This window comes from Protopterus annectens, chromosome 1.part1, assembly GCF_019279795.1.
Source record: "Protopterus annectens isolate FY-2018-M chromosome 1.part1, PAN1.0, whole genome shotgun sequence".
Classification (NCBI taxonomy): domain Eukaryota; kingdom Metazoa; phylum Chordata; order Ceratodontiformes; family Protopteridae; genus Protopterus; species Protopterus annectens.
The window spans coordinates 1,812,327,949-1,812,342,610 of record NC_056726.1 but is presented as its reverse complement, the minus strand read 5'-3'; positions in this window follow the sequence as shown (position 1 = coordinate 1,812,342,610).

Genomic DNA, 14,662 nt, shown 5'->3' with positions numbered 1-14,662 from the left:
TCCCCAGGCTTCCACTGAAAATGGGCTCACTTTGGCCCAGTGGACCATCCTGGTAAACAAATGCAAGTAAATAAATAAAATAAATAAATTTACAATCCCATTTTTGACACAGTTTTCCCATCTTTACATTTGTTACAATAAAATGTGTTTTCCTAAAGAAACCTCTGATCTTTGCTGCCTCTACTAACTACACAACCAGCATAAATTAAAAAAAAACTGCTATTTACCAGACTAAGCAAAGTTTAGCTTTGAAATTATCTTTTACTTCTAGGAACCAGAAATATATTAACTTTAATTAATAAATAATTAATAAAATAGATCATAAGTTGAGAAGACATAAGTTGGTCCAGTGTGTGTGTGCGTGTGTGTGTGTGTGTGTGTGTGTGTGTGTGTGTGTGTGTGTGTGTGTGTGTGTGTGTGTGCGTGTATTGTGGGGGAGGATCAGAAACTTGCCTTTGAGGGAAGAAAGGTTAAACTCAATTATCCATCACTCTAGACCTTACTCATCTTAAAATATATTTATTTTCTTCTTGTTTAACAGGAAAGTCCAACTGGGTCATGCAAGACCTTTTTTCAGTGGAGGCCTGATGGAGGCTTGGGAAGAAAAGCCCCCATGCATTCAAATAAAGACATGTACAGAAGTGACAGAAATAATAATCCAAATATTAACATGATATTAACAATGCATAAAATACAAATTAAAAGAAGAGGAAAGAAAATAATATAGTATTTGTGAAAGTACAGTATGGTACATTCTCATTTGTTCATAGCCTTGAGTAACAAAAGGTGAAAATGGAGAGTAGGGCTGATGCTCTGCAAAGTATAAAGCAAGTAGGAGAAGAATTATATGATGTTACTGGTAAAAATGGTGTAGAAGTAGGGATAATAAGTCAAAGTTTACCAAAAGTAGTAGCATTGATGAAAGTTTTGTAAAACCAGTGTAAGACAGGAGGGAAAAGGTAATATGACTATATGAAAATAGTATCAAAATGAATACAATAAGCAATAAAATGGATTGTTGAGACTGTGTTATAGAGGTATAGCCTGAGAAATATTGTTAAAGTGACACTTCATGGTCAGCATGTACTATGGAAACTGCAGAAAGATTGTGCAGATCAGTGCTTAAGACCTACTAGATGAGAATGATTATGATGATGGAGTGATCCAATGGAGAGATTTTAGTGTGAGGACTACTTTATGGAAGCCACTAGCAATCCCAGAAAATCTCATCACCTACAGGCAGTAATAATACCTGACTTTGGAATACATTTTGTATTGAAATTCAAAACTGGCTCTCTTTGTTATCATTCCAATCTAAAATTAAAATGTATTATATTGACCAGAGCCAGATTCATCTCTAGATGACCTAGGAAGTTGCCTAGGGCCCGCTGGCTTGGGGGGGAGCACTGGCTGGGAGCTGCCATAAAACTTACATGCCTTCTTTTAGAACACACTCTGCATGCACATGATATTTCTTCTTTAAGGACACACACAAAGTGCATCCTTAATAGTGTCTGTGTGTTATACAACAGACATGCATGGGAGTTTTATGAAAAATGAACAGCTGTGTGTTGTTTATGAAGAATTACTTGAACAGGTGTGTATGTGTGTGTGTGTGTGTGTGTGTGTGTGTGTGTGTGTGTGTATGTGTGTGTGTGTGTGTGTATGTGTGTGTGTGTGTGTGTGTGTGTGTGTGTGTGTGTGTGCGTGTGTGTGCGTGTGTGTGTGTGTGTGTGTGTGTGTGTGTGTGTGTGTGCGTGTAATGCTCCAGTTAGGGACAGCCAGTTTGTTAACTTATTCAGGCTCAAACTCTATAGCTCAATTATAGGAGACTAGAACCTGAATCCTCTATACCAACCACCAAACTGTCATCAGCAGGTACATTTTCAAGGACTCTTGAGGTTTCAGTGCATTTTCAAAGAATGTTGAGTTTCTGTGTATTTTTAAAGAGTGACGAGTTCCAGTTCATTTTCAAGGATTAATGAGCTTCTGTGCATTTTCAAAGAATCCTGAGGTTCTGTGCATTTTCAAGGAATGATGATTTTCAAGTGAAGAAAAGTTTACTGTTGCTCTTTTTAATTCTGTTTTCAATGTGTAACAGTTTTGTTTAGCGAATGGCCATCATCAGATTTTGTGCTAGAGGATTTGAAGGCAGTGTTAGTAGCACAACAAGTAGCATACTTACCCGTTGGTGCAAAAGGCTGTGGCTTCTACTCCCACTCCTTGTAGATAGAGTGCTGATATTGCAGTGCCCTTTAAGGGTACATGGGGGGATGCTGCCCTCTTGATTGTGTCTGTTTGGATGAGATGCCTAGTAACTATGAGCCTGTTGCCAATTTGACAGCCTTTCCCTATTGCAATATTACCAGCTTACCAATTGTTTTAAAGGTAACATGGACAATTTATTCTTCAAGGGCAGCAGGTACTGTGTTTGTACATGAAACACTGAAATGTAAAGTTGTTTTTCAGCAGCAGCCTCTTCATTAGTTATAGATCTCTTTAATGTGAAATTATTCAGATGACATTTACTTCTGCAGAGATTGTGCATATCGAATGATATTGGTGAATTTCAATGACAGACGTGTGAGTGGGTTTCTGTGGTTGAAATGTTCTGTAATGGGTAGTTTTGTCATTATTGGTTCATATGTTTTGTTTCATTGCTCACTAGAAAAATGTTTAAACCTACAAATTTAAAACTCACTCTAACAAGCTGTGCTGTATTACACAGGGAATATAATTTAATACAATCAGGATGGTGCATCAAAGAATACATGCATGTATGCATAGTCCTAAAAATGTGAACAAGGGGCCTGTGACATGCAAACAACTCAAAGGTAAGCTTAATTTGCCATGGACCAGATGCATTTTCTTTGAAAATGGGTTTCAGTTCTATTCCAGTGAATATGAGCTTCAAAGGCAGGGAAGTGTACTGTTCATTGTGAGACTGTATTTTTTGTTTAGCAAATGGCTATCAGTGATTGTGCTATAAAATTTAAAATAAAAGTTTTATCTCTAATCATTGTAGAAGTGAAGAGAAAAATAGTGTGTACACTGACAGGTCTGAAGAGTGTTTATGGTAACTGGGGAGAACTAGCTAAGTAATGGGACACTGAAATGGTAGGGGTTTTTCGTGGGGGACTGCTGTGGGGGGGGGGTGATTCATTACCTTACCTAGAGTCCCATTTAACCATGATCTGGCTTTGATACTGACAAGAGATTCTGTACTGGTCTTAGTATCACCTGTAGTTTGTTTGTTTATCTACTTAAATAACAAATATTCCAGCATACATTCACTCAGTCTGTAGGTTATGTTATAAGAAAATAACTGAAATATTGTAATCATGGCTGTATATTATTGTTTAGAGAAATATGTCTGCTAATGATCTGAAACAAAAGTGGTTTGTATACTGTAACATACAATAGAACATTCTGCACTTATACTATAAATAGGACTCCTCTGGACTGTACTTTCTGAGTATAGATGTGTAGGCTCAGGAGAATCGAGATATCAAAATGCAGTCAATAAACGCAGCAATAAAAATGGTCATCTACTAATAAATCTACTTACCGTTTATAACTGCTTAATTTTTGTTTAGTATCTATTCTTATGAGCTTGAACAAGTGTATAAACTGATGATACATAAAGAACACATCATTCTGCATTGTTTACCCTTTTTACTTTTATTTCTGGATCTTGCAAACCATTTTGAATTGCATTTTCTTCATCTGTATGCTCTTCTTATTCTGCTTTTACTTTCAGGCTGAGAAATCCATCTGAATGTTTCTTTGCATGTGGATCAGATTCAGCCTTTATTTTATTTATTTATTTATTGACTCATAAAGACCATTCCACATTTATGACACCATCATGCCTTTGTTTTTCTTTGATGTGTAATATGGTCTTGAAGTTCATAACATTAGTGTGTTTTGGGGGGTGGGTGTAGGTTGTATAATCAGTGCTGAAAGATGCAATAAAAATGCATTCACTGAATAGTCTTTGTTCACGGGAAACAGCAAATGTGGAATTGTTCTCTGCAACAACGAGTTAGTGATTTAGAAATCAGCAAGCTGGCCTAGAATTCTCACAAGTACATGCATCTGTAAAATATATATAGTCAGAGAAATAACACCCTTCTGGCTTTTCAGCTTCAAGTGTAATCTGATTATCCCATTTTATGTTTTGTTTTATACAAAAAGCCCTCTAGATTGTAATATATTTTTTCTGCAGTTTGATCAGCAAAACAGTTTCTAAAACAATTACAAAAAAATAGCGTTCTTTCTTTTGTAAAGAATAGAGTCAAATAATTAATTTCTGACTTCAAACCTGGAGACTTTTGTTTAAATCATATCAGGGAACACTTACATATTACATAGCACTGAACAGATCAGTTTTATTGTGCTCTGGGAATACTTTTGAAATGTCTCAGTGTTCATAGTGGTCCTAACAAATAAAGAGAATAAAATCAGTCAGCCAGAGCAAATTAAATGAACTTCTGAAGTGTTCTATTGCTACATACAGACAGACTTTTAAGGTCAAAATCAGAAGAAAGAATACTGCATGAACTCACAAAACTAAAAACAGATGAGGCATTGGGATCACCTGATACCCAAATTACAATATTACGAAAGCTGAGTGGCAGAAATGGCAGAATCTACTTTCACAAATCTGTGATGAGGGAAAACTACACTTCAGGAATGGCAGTTGCCATTCACAGTTCAAATATATGAGGGATGATGGAATTACTGCCCGGAATAACTGGAACATCATAAAAGGTCAGGTCTATAAAATCATTTTAACTAATTACTTTGACTGGCTGATAAGAGTCCTGCAGGACTGATGAATACAGAAATAGATATGGCTGTCTTGAGGTACAATAAAGCATTTAAACTAATAAAGAGAGTGCAGTTGTTAATGAAGTGGACACTCTGACTGTGGTACAAGATGGAAAACTGAGTGGTGACATTGGCAATAGGTGATATGTAAGTATGAATCAGATAAAAAGGTAAGGAAATTGTACCTAAACAAAGTTTAAACTTGATGATTTAAAAGCATTTGCTAAGATACTGGATGTAATGGGTACCAGTCCTGCATTTCCTTATTTTATTTTATTTTATTTTTAGTGCAATAATAGGTGTTATTGTAGACAAGAGAGACATAAAAGCATAGTTTAAATGAGACCAAAACGTACGCAACCCACTTACAGTCTGAGAGCTTTCATCTGCAAAGAACAGCACTTGCCTTAGCTGCCATAGAAAAAGCATTTAGCAAAGTCCCACCTATAATCTTGAATACTTTGCCATAAATAGCCCATAACAATGACAACCTTCAAGTATTTTGCAAGCTACTAAAAATATCAACCTGCAGCTAGATACAAGTGCAGCTATCCCAGGAATCCTGATTAAGCCACTTCTGAAAATACTCTAGTCCATATGTATTCTTACAGGACTAGTAGTGGCTGTGCTATTTGTTTACAACTCAGAAACTCATTCCATGACAGCTGATATACTATTGTAAAATATGTAAACATTTCTTTTATTACAGATATCGTGAAGGATAATTTACATAATTATCATCATCTTCTTCATCATGATCACTTACCATTTTGCTCTATTTTTAAGTGAATGTAGTTCTTTTTGTTCAACTTTATTAGGGAATGTATACTTTTTTTTAGGCAAAATAAACACCAATCTGACTACTATGCATGTATCTAGTACACTTTTGAGCATTTATATGAGTTGTTCTTGTTCACGTATTAACTACTTTATGTCTGCTGTTACCATTTGGCCCGGGTCATTACTGAAAATGGTCCAGTATTTTGAACCAGTCCACTTACTCAGTTAACAGTTCTCATTAGGGATAATATACAATTATTGAGCATGGAATGGGTAAAGCCAATCTATAACCTAATGGGATAGGTTATTTCGCGTACATAAAGGAATGGGCTGAAATGGCAGCTAGCCTAGTATTTACCTATCATCATTCTCTTTCGGCTTTTCCCGTTAGGGGTCGCCACAGCGGATCATCTCTTTCCATTTCTTCTTATCCTCTGCATCTTGCTCTGTCACACCAACCGCCTGCATGTCCTCTCTCACCACGTCCATAAACCTTATCTTAGGCCTTCCTCTTTTCCTCTTACCTGGCAGCTCCATCCTTAGCATCTTTTTCCCAATATACCCATCATCCCTCCTCAGCACATGTCCAAACCAATGCAATCTCGTCTCTCTTGCTTTTCTCCAAACTGTCCAACATGAGCTGACCCTCTAATATACTGATTCCTAATCCTATCCATCCTAGTCACACCGATTGCAAATCTTAACATCTTTAACTCTGCCACATCCAGCTCTGACTCCTGCCTTTTTGTCAATGCCACTGTCTCCAACCCATATAACATAGCTGGTCTCACTACACTCTTGTAGACCTTCCCTTTCACTCTTACTGATACCTGTCTGTCACAAATCACTCCTGACACTCTTCTCCACCCATTCCACCCTGCCTGTACTCTCTTCTTCACCTCTCTTCCACATTCACCATTACTCTGAACTGTTGATCCCAAGTACTTAAACTCGTCCACCTTTACCAACAAAGGAAATAAATAAATACATACATATATACATAATATTATTGCCATTTTAGGAGGAGTAAGCTCCCCCACCAAAACAGTAATTATGCAGATTTTGGATGTCAGAAGCAAGTAAATCTGAGAAAAATCTAAAAATATTGTATTGGTGGTACAAGGTCTCATGAAGTAATAATATAAATGGAGGAAAGTGTGATAGTCAGGCGGCTGCAGTCTACAGTCTATACTGTATATGTTAGGGCATGGGGTTTGGTCTTGCAACATGCAATTCACACACACACACACACACACACACACACACACACACACACACACACACACACACACACACACACAAAACACATAACCAAATATGTGTATTTATTTGTATTTGTTCTGGTGTTCTGCTTGATGCCTGATTTCTATGATGTGTTTTGTGAAGTTTATGATATATGTACCTATAACTGCACTGTACATGGCACACTGTCTGCAGCTAAGTGACTCACAACAACTTGTAGTATGATAGACTTTACTTTTAGATAGGAATGTATCTCCCTACAAAAACATAACAAAACACAATAAATAACAAATTTCTCCATTTGTATGATGCAGTTTTCACTCTTGTTGTCCTTGCAAGCAGTGTCTGGAGAGTGTCCTATTATTTTCTGTTTATACACAAACTCTTCCTGAGCAGCATCAGTAGCACAAGAGGTTGCACACTCACCTTTGGTGCAGAACTCTGTTAGTTCTATTTCCACAGCAGGTAGATGGATTCCTGGCACTACAGTGTGGCATAAGGGGGGTGTTGCACTCCTGAGTGTTGTCCTTCAAACGAGATGTTAGACCAATCTCTCATCTGTTCATATCACTGGTAACTCAGGTTGATGTAAAAGATTTCACTGCACCTATCAAAAAGAGTATGGGAAGCTCCCAGATGCCCTTGCCAAATTTCCCCAAGTAGTGTAAATACCACCTTTGGTCTCCCCTAAAAAGAGGAACAAACCAATAAAGTGAACAATGGATCCAAGCCAACGCAAGTAGACCACAAAGCCTTTAGAAGTAAAATTTAATCAAGCTGAAGTGCGTTTAATTTCGTACACTTTTCGTCGGAACCCAAGCTCCAACTTCTTCAGAGAATTTTCAAACAATGGTTTAATCAAGACAACATCAATAAATAACCTCTGTGTAATTAAATCCAATTGATTAATCATTCAATTAACTCTGAGATTTTTGAAATTTAAAAGCACAAACACGTTCCTAAAATGAATATAATAAACAACAATTCGTAAATGTATTTTAAAGATGATACACATTTGTGTGTTCCTATAAGGAAGTGTTGAAATACTTAGGAAATGTTTAAAACATTTTTTATAAAGTAGCATAATTGAAGTGAAATAGTAAAATGTTATAATAGCATAATAACAATAACATTGTTCCCTGTTTGGGTTCCCTTCAAAAATGTTGGAGCTTGGGTTCCGACGAAAAGTGTACGAAATTAAACGCACTTCAGCTTGATTAAATTTTACTTCTAAAGGCTTCGTGGTCAACTTGCGTTGGCTTGGATCCATTGTTCGCTTTATTGGTTTGTTCCTGTTTTTTGGAGTTGTCAGTTTTTTCTTTCATGGACCCGCTACCTAGTAGTTCTACACCTAAGTGTACGCCTGTTTCCAATGATGAGGAGAATGAAGGGAATTTAACAGTTCTCATTGGACTACTTACACAGAGAGTAGAAACTCTCTCTCAAAGGATGGACAATGCTTGCTTTTTCCAAGACGAATTTAGGAATTCCAGAGGCAACAGACCCGAAGGGGTAGCTCAAAAGGATTCCAGTACGCTGCATGTTTCTTCTAATGGCAGCGCTAACAATAATAGCACAAACAGTTCTTCTAACACTTGTAGACCAACGATGGATTCTAATATTCAACATGGAACGGAAGATAGAACCCAAATACCAACGGACTTTTACATTTAATCAATCCCATGGGGCTGACAATATCAGGACAGAACAAGAGGTAAGGAACGATTTATCTCTTAAGTTAAATGACTTTGACAGTAAACTATGCAAAGTACGTAAGTTACAATTAGAGGTAGCTTACTTCCACGAGTGCCTAAGACTGAAAATAGTACCTAAAGGTCTTAGACAGTGGACATTTCCAACAGGGCTTATCGAGGGCTCTCAATTCCATGCAGCATTGATATCTTTATTTGATAAACATGGATTTGAATCACTAGATTTATTATGTGAGCATTACCAGTTAGCAATTAATGTTTTACTAAAAGAAATAGAGGAACTTGACAACATTATAACAACTGACACCAGTTTTACTAGGTACAAGTTTGAATATGACAGATGTTTCTCTAGTATAGATGATTATCTATTTAAACTTAATCAAACTAAAATTAAGAAAATCAACAGAGACATCAATGAATATAATGAAGGGAAAGCCTACCCAAAACTACCGACTGTACAGAGACTGACACCTAAAGACACCACTACTACTAACTTCCAGAATTTGCCCATGGAGAGCAGCCAACCACCCCAAGTTGAACCTACGGGATCGACTAATGACGGAGAACTAGACCCCCATTATGAAGGGTCATTTGCTAACAGGAGGAGTGAGAGGATCGCCCAACAACAAAGTAATAATTATGGTCATAATAATAACAACCAGAGGAACAGTAATACTACTAATGTTTCTGGGGCCCAGAAACAGAATGCTAATACCACTACTTCTAGCACTCGAAATTTTCACAACACAGCCTCACGAACAACTACAAGGAACAACAGACAGACGAGGAACAGGAGGAAGAAGTGGTAACACCAGGGGTTTACAGCGACTGTTTTTCTGAGCAGATACCTACTTGTAAGATACTGCTTAACTCTGGACATGACTTTAAAGTATACAATTTCGCTGACTTACTTATTGACACTGAAATAGTAGAACTATTATCAAAGGGATACACATTTATTCCTTCTACGCAGTTTGATTTAGCTTCTACTTTAATTAATTTGAAACTTTTTATAAGAAAAGTGAATTTACTAAGTTTGATGGGCAGTGACCTTAACACTCAATCTGAATATTATGTCTCTAGTGTGTATAATCCACCTTTACACCCATTACTATCTTTATTCGAAAAAATCACAGAAATGGATCTGAGGAATTTAAAGGAATTTAAGAAAGACCATTTTCACTACAAACACAACATTACTAGGGAACAAAGGGCAATTTTAAACCTTTTGAAACAGGCACATATAAGAATCATGAAACCCGATAAGGGAGGGGGGTTAGTAATCATGTCAACCAATGATTACGACAGTAGAATGTACAATATACTTGAAAACAAGACTTACTTAAAAGCCTCTATTAGTGAAATGAATGAGGCCTATATGGGAGTAAAAGCACTCATTGAAGAACTATACATTGAGGCTAGAATTGACAGAGATATGTACAACTACTTAGTACAACCAGCACCAAGAACCTCTGCACTCTTTGGGGTGCCTAAAGTTCACAAAAATGTTAATAATCCACCTATGAGAGCACTTGTTGATGGTAGGAACAGCATTACGTATACATGTGCAAAAGTAGTAGATAGAATGCTTCAGAAATACATTAGGATGGAGAGACAAATATGCAAGGACTCATGGTCCTTTCTAAAAGCTATTGACAACTTAACATTCTTAGCTGACAGTTTTTTCGTCACAGTTGACGTCAAGGATTTATACTCTTCCATCCCACACGATGTTGCAATTGAATGGGTGGCCCATATGATGGAAATATTGGGAGCTCCAACTAATGAAATTAAATTAGTAGAAGAATTAATTGACACAGTCCTATCATACAACTACTTAATGTTTAATAAGGAGATTTTCCATCAGAAGATTGGGGTAGCCATGGGCTCCCCATGTGGCGCAAGTCTAGCGAACCTTGTTATGGCATTTTGGGAGAGATCCTTTGTTTTAACTAACACCCAGGTTCCTTGACGACATTTTCATCCTCGTGAATGGTTCCGAGGAAGTAGTGGGTAATTTACTACTTATTTTTAACAACAGCACTAATTTCCTTAGCTTTACACATAAATTTGACAAAGACATGATAGAGTATTTGGATGTCCATCTAAGAAAGGACTACCATGACAAAAAGTATATTTCCAAGATTTATCGTAAAGATACATACTCTAACATGTTCCTACATTTCAGTAGTTGCCACCCAAAACACAAGAAGAAGTCAGTGGTTAAAGGGCAAATGGTGAGAGCGGCAAGGATGACCACTAGGGAGGATGACTTTTTGGAAGAATGTTCTATTTTAACCAACTTCTTCCTACAAAGAGGTTACCCTTTAGAATTCATCCATAACATATTTGAAGAAGTCAAAAACAAAAGAATGGCAGGCGAATATGTCCCTTTACTAAATGGGAACAAAAAACAACAACTTACTAGTTTAGAGATTACTAACTACCGTGAACCTAGTTTTTATGGGGGGTTTATCATGACATTTAATTTAGATGCTACTGATATTAGGAACATTGTTGTAAAAAACTGGGAGCTCCTAACAAATGACAATCATTTCCATGTAATAATCCCCAGTCAACCAAAAATTACATACAAACGGGGAATTAATCTAAAAGGTATTTTAGAGAGCAACCGACAGCCGTTTACAAGCATAGCAGGCATGCACAAATGTAATATGTGTAGACAATGTAAATATATAGAAGAGGGAAACAACTTCACTATAAGGGACAACATGTACCAATCCAAAGTTAAGTTTAACTGCCAAAGTAGACAAGTGATTTATTTGGCAAAATGTACTCATTGCACAGCATTCTACGTTGGCAAGACGGATAGAAAATTACATGAAGGAATATACGAACACATTAACTGCATTAATAAGGATAAACTAGAGAATGCTTTGGCTAGACACCACAGTGAGAATGAAGGACATAAATTCTTGTTCCGAGCAATTGACCAACTAACAAGAGATGACAGAGGGGGGCCGGAGTCACTTAAACTTGAAAAGAGGGAGCTTATTTGGCAACTTAGAACAAACGCAAGCCAATTTCCAGGTATAAATGAAATGACATCTATTAAATGCATTTTGAGACTAAAAAACCTGGACAGGTAGTGACGGTTTTAGCCTAGATTATACAACTTATACAAACTCACTGTCTATATGAAATTGGTTATCACTAACCTCATAGAGGTATTGGGAGACTAGCTTAACCACAGTTTACCATTATGGATATGCATATATACATATTTATCTTCACAACTTAATTATAACACCTGGCATAAGTTATCATAGGGTTTCTCACCCACTTTTTTACATTGTCTTTTTATATATTATATACTTCATATTTTATATTTTTTATATTGTCTTTTTACATTGTCTTTTTGCACTGTCTTTTTGCATTGCCTTTTTATAGTGCCAATTTCCATGGTTGTTTTGATACATTTTGTTCATGACCAAGTATAATATTTTAGCCACATATTGCTTACTAAGTGATGCACATATATATGTGTTTGGGTACGTAACTGATTGTGTATTTTCATTCATTCATTCATTTATTCGCGCATTTATGCGTGTGGATGTGAGTTCACGCCTACATGCATTCATGTGAGCGTGCGTTCGCACATGTAAATATACACTGCAATTACGTTCACTAGTTGAACACATTTTTAAACGCACAATGAGTTTAATAATATTTACAAAAAATTCTTCATCGAATTACTACTTAGTTTGCTAGGTATATGTGGCATTTATCGCACACAATGCATGTATTTGTTCAAAATACGTCTTGGAGAGTAGAGATTACTTACACCTATATATGCCACCTAGAGAGTTAATGAACTGTGCTTAACTTTATGGATTATTGTCAGCACTAATGTACTGACTTGGTTTTAAACATATAAATAAATACTAACAGGTTTTTAATTGTCGCCAGGTATATAAGGTTTATACCGGAGTGAGGCATACATTTTTGAAGGGAACCCAAACAGGGAACAATGTTATTGTTATTATGCTATTATAACATTTTACTATTTCACTTCAATTATGTTACTTTATAAAAAATTTTTTAAACATTTCCTAAGTATTTCAATACTTCCTTATAGGAACACACAAATGTGTATCATCTTTAAAATACATTTACGAATTGTTGTTTATTATATTCATTTTAGGAACGTGTTTGTGCTTTTAAATTTCAAAAATCTCAGAGTTAATTGAATGATTAATCAATTGGATTTAATTACACAGAGGTTATTTATTGATGTTGTCTTGATTAAACCATTGTTTGAAAATTCTCTGAAGAAGTAGGAGCTTGGGTTCCGACGAAAAGTGTATGAAATTAAACGCACTTCAGCTTGATTAAATTTTACTTCTAAAGGCTTCGTGGTCTACTTGCGTTGGCTTGGATCCATTGTTCTCTTTATTGGTTTGTTCCCCTAAAAAGAGGCCACTGTCCTAGCTGGACTAACCTGGTTAGCAAAGACTAGATAAACAAAATGTCTAATGGAGGTTAATTATTACACCCAATATCTTCCTTGTTGGAACTTTGAAAAAACTCCTTAAAATGAATTAGTATACACCTGAGGCATACTACCAAATGCAAGTTATGCATGCTGCATGCCTTCATCTATGCTGTCCCTCACCTATGTCATATAAGTGATCCCATGTAAACCATTTGGCAAGTAAGTTAAGGCTATATCCTGTAGCCAAGATTACATTTCTTTCTTGGGACTTGGGAAAAAATGAAATAAGGAAATAATGATCTATGTCATGCATTGTGAATGCTACATAATATATTTGTTCTTAACAGCACTGTACCTGACACAATGTCTGATCGTGTGCACATCCCTTTGTCACTTGGTAGCTGTTTGATTCCAATTAGCTGTTCTGAAGAGTAAATTTGTATGCTGAGATTTGGAAGCAAAATGTATCTGTCATTCATGTATGTAGCTATGTGTATATGTGCAATATCCACAGTCATTTGTGCAAATGTGTTTAGGCTATCAGCGAGGTCCACAAATGATCACAGCTGAACTGCATAGAGGCCATTTATTTAAATGCATGATGTCCTTGAATGTGTCTATACAAATGCACTAATAGTGAGATGTAAATGAGGAATGATGTCATTCTTTGTATATGCTAATGAAGTATTCTCTATAACATTTTCGATTCAGAGTGAAATTTTCCCGCTTGTTCCCATTATCTGCAGATATATTATATAAATAGAAGTCGTGCCAAATCTATCTGAGTTGCAGTCCATAATAATGCTGTCACTTGCTGCTGGTTTTGCTATTTCCAGGTGTGAGCTGCTTGTCTTGGCTGGGACAAAACCACTTGTGTCCAGTGGCATGTGCCTGCAAGAAGGCGAAAATATTAAGAAAGGATAACTCACTATAATTTTGATAATCAGGAAATTCTTGATAGGTTCAGTGTGGACATGGACATTATAAGTGTATTATTATGGACTGGAACAGACAGTCAAGAGGAGATGGTTAACACTTGCACCACACCTCCAGCCGCACACAGACCTACTAAAACAGCACTGGTAAAAAATACACATAAATACACAAAATCATACTCGGAGGCTCTAAATAAAAACCTGCAAAAGCATCAGAGACCTCCAAAGCAGACATCCAAACAACCTGCACTTCCCGTCACAAACCAGACAACACATAAAACACAAAATCAGTGTGCCACACAATCACAGCCCTTAAGGCGAAATAACATACCTAACACACTAGTAATAGGTGACTCTATAGTCAGGCACACTGACGTCCCACTCACTAGGCTGGACAAGCAGAAGGTTACTGTTAGCTGCCTGTCAGGAGCCAGAATCCGCCACATAACACAAGCACTCAGGTCACTCCAAAATGAGTAGAAATATGATTCTGTCATTGTTCATGTTGGTGTGAATGACCTGAGATGTACCTCCCTGGACTACATGAAAACAGACATGGAAGAGCTCTCTGATCATTCAGTCCAGGTTGGTATGACCCTGACCCCGAGTAGCATCCTGCCCTCACCAAGAATGATACCTTGGTATAAAGAAAAAATTATCAATTTCAACAATTGGCTAAGCTTCTGGTGTCATTCAAAGGTGAT